We start from the raw sequence: 3405 nt of genomic DNA, 5'->3' as shown, positions 1-3405 counted from the left end.
CCTATCCTTTCTATCTATTATCTGTCTATCTATCTATCTCCCTCCCTATCTATCTATCTCCCTATCTATCTATCTGTCTATCTATCTATCTATGGTAGTGCTAAGAAAGGGGTTGGCAAACTATAGCCTGTGGGTGAAAACCAGGCCACTTCCTGTTTTTATAAATAAGGCTTTACTAGGGCACAGCCGTGCCCACTTGTTAACTGACCATCTGTGACCCTTCTGCTCATCCACAGCAGAGGTAAGTAGTTGGGACAGCGACCGCATGGCCCGTGAAGCCTAAGATCATCACTATCTCTGGCCCGCTGGAGAGAATGTCTGCAGACTCCTAGCGTAGACCTTTGACAGCCCTGTTCTGTAGGGGTTCTTTGATCTCCTTGCCTCACATCCTTACATCACTTAGGGTGTGGTCAAGCTGCTCTATTAGAGGACTCAAGGTACAGTGGCTTAGAGAAGATGGTTCCTCTTTCACACGGTGGTGCAGGGAGCTGTCTGGGGGTGACATGGCTGCTCGGGGGCCCAGACTCCCGACAGTGTGGTTCTGCCCTGTCTGCGTGGTGGGATGGATCTGCACTCAAGCTCCTGGAGGAAGGAGAGGGTGGAGAGGAGAGGGACACTTTTCCTCTGCAGAGTGTGATCCAGCGGTTGCACATGTCGCTTCTGCTCATGTCAACTGGCCAGAACCTCCTCGCAGAGCTGCATGTGAGGCTGGGATGTCTTTTGGTGGGTGGTCTCACACTCCCCTAAACTCCTGTGGGCAGAGAAGAGGAAAGAAGGGTTCCTGGGCCTCGGCTTGACTCCTGAACAGCTGCTGAGACTTGGCATCAGGGGCCACTACCAGTCTCAGGTACCCCTTCCTCAAGCTTTGACTTCATTTCTGGCTTCTAAGAATTTACCTTACTTTCGTGCTAACTCAGCTGCGAGTTTAAAAGGCATGTTTAAAATTATATCCATCACTTTCAGCTGTTTCGTATTTTTGGACATCTAATCCAAATACAGTTTTAAATAGAGGGCTTTGACTTAATTTTTATGGGCCTACCTTCTGTTGAATCTCGCTTATTCCTGATTTGGGTGTAAGCTGACCTGAATTGCATCTGAGCTCAGTAGTGATTGTAGTCTCCTTTGTCCATGATCTAGTCTATATTATTCTTTCTTCGGAATAACTTTCCTTCTCTTGGCTTTTATTTATTTATTTATTTTTTTCGGTACGCGGGCCTCTCACTGTTGTGGCCTCTCCCATTGCGGAGCACAGGCTCCGGACGTGCAGGCTCAGCGGCCATGGCTCACGGGCCCAGCCGCTCCGCGGCATGTGGGATCTTCCCGGACCGGGGCACGAACCCGCGTCCCCTGCATCGGCAGGCAGACTCTCAACCACTGCACCACCAGGGAAACCCGGCTTTTACTTTTTCACTCTGTTTCTGGTGTTGCTCTTTAGTTTTGGCTTCTGTGACTTTACGTTCAGAGGTTACACACTAGAGTTCTGCCACTTGATCTTTCTAGTCCACAGAATGTTTGCTGATTTTTAAAAATCAGATTTTACATAAAATTCCAAATCTCTTACTTCTGAGAACTCAGTGGAAGGATCTGGCAGCAGTGCCTCAGCCTTCCTGCAGAGGGAGCTGCCCCTTCAGCTGTCGCTCACCCTCCAGTTAGCCCCACTCCCCACCCCTCTCTACCGCCTCCTGCACTCACATCACTCTACTTACTGAATCATCTGTTTGCCACTGGCTTTGTCCACCCCTCCTTCCCGCTTTCATTACCACAGGAGTCCTCTCCACACACTCCCCACTGGTGCCATGACTTGTGTAGGAGGGTGGGGGAGGTATTTTCTACATTTCACAATAGGGAAAACGAACTCACACAGGGCAGGTGTCACGCACAGGCGTTAAAGTTCCAATGGTCAGTCTGTTCACAAATAAGCCTTAGGAAGGAAAATGTACTCACGTGTAGTAAATTCCTCAGTGCTGGGAAAGCATTTGATGTCAATCACTTTGAATGCGGTGAATCTGGAGCTCTGCAGTTTCAGAGTTGCAGAATCTGGAGCTCTGCAGGGCAGGGCAGCTGGCAGCAGGGGCAGGAGGGGTGGTTTCCTTCCTATCCCAGGGCGAGTTATAAATGCTGCACAGGTACTCAGCGCACAGTGTATGTTTCCTAACCTGTTGTGTTATGACAGCCTTCTGTAATGAGATGTTTTTTGTGTTTTACTCTTTTGTAAGTACGTTAATAACAAGGAATGATTCTTTCCAATCATTGTTTACATCTTCTGTGTTAGCTGCACAGAAGATTGGTCTAAAGAGCAAGGTTCTTTTAAATAATTTAGCCCAAAACAGTAACGTGCTGAGTATTTATTCCTCCTGGTCTCAAAAAGAATTCCTTCTGCTCCAAAATACTATGTTTTATTTACAGTTGGTTTAGAATGAGTGATTCTTCACTTTTTAAATCCTGTGTTTGCAGATAATAACATATTTCTGAACTATTATAAGCCAAGCAGGCTTTAATCTGTGCTGTCCGAAGTGGTGGCCACTAGCCCTATGTGGCTACTGAACACATGAAATAGGGCCAGTGGGACTGGAAACCTGAATTCTAAAGTTCATTTGAATCAATTTAAAATTTTAAAACTGACGTTCAGTTCAAATACTGGGCAACATTTAAGTGTGTGTGGAACTACTTGGGTACGTGAGTCTACTTTTTCAATTGTAAATTTTACAAAACCTAAATGCAAACCAAGTAGTTCTAAGGTACATTTAGCATCCAGATTGAGAAGCATTTGCGTATAAAATTCACACTGGATTTCAGAGACTTAGTGTGGAAAAAAATGTAAAATATTAATATTTGTATATTGATTTCATGTCGAAAAGATAATATATTGAGTTAAAACTTGATTAAAGTTAATTTCATGTATGTCTTTTACTTGTTTTAATGTGGCTAGTAGAAAATTTTAAATTACGTATGTGACTTTATATTTTTTGGACAGTGCTGGTTTAGATGATACTAACCATGGTCCTGGGACCATATATAGCTTATTATACACCAAAAAGAGAAATAAATTGCAGATTTTTAATTTGCTTCTTTTTAAAATAATCTCGAGGTCAATCGTTGTAACAGCCTCCTGTGTGGTATCCCTGCTTTCATTGTCTCTGCCCTCTCCACCAGCAGAATTCCTAGTTACCTTCTCAAAATGCAAATAGGATTATGGGAAGCCAAGCTCTTTGGCGCTCTTTGTTCCAAACTCTCCAGCATAAAATGCAAGCCCCTCACAGCCTCGTCCTTACTTTCACCCGCCCCTTGGGGCACCGTCACACCAAGGCCCTCCTAGAACTGCACATCCCTTCCACCCCTCTGCTTGTGCACGAGCCGTTTCTTTGGAGTAAATGCTGGCCTTTCAGTGCCATCTTGCCTCATCCT

The sequence above is a fragment of the Orcinus orca genome, chromosome 18 (assembly GCF_937001465.1).
Source record: "Orcinus orca chromosome 18, mOrcOrc1.1, whole genome shotgun sequence".
NCBI classification, from domain to species: domain Eukaryota; kingdom Metazoa; phylum Chordata; class Mammalia; order Artiodactyla; family Delphinidae; genus Orcinus; species Orcinus orca.
The sequence above is the reverse complement of the archived record's forward strand: the minus strand, read 5'-3'. Positions refer to the sequence as shown.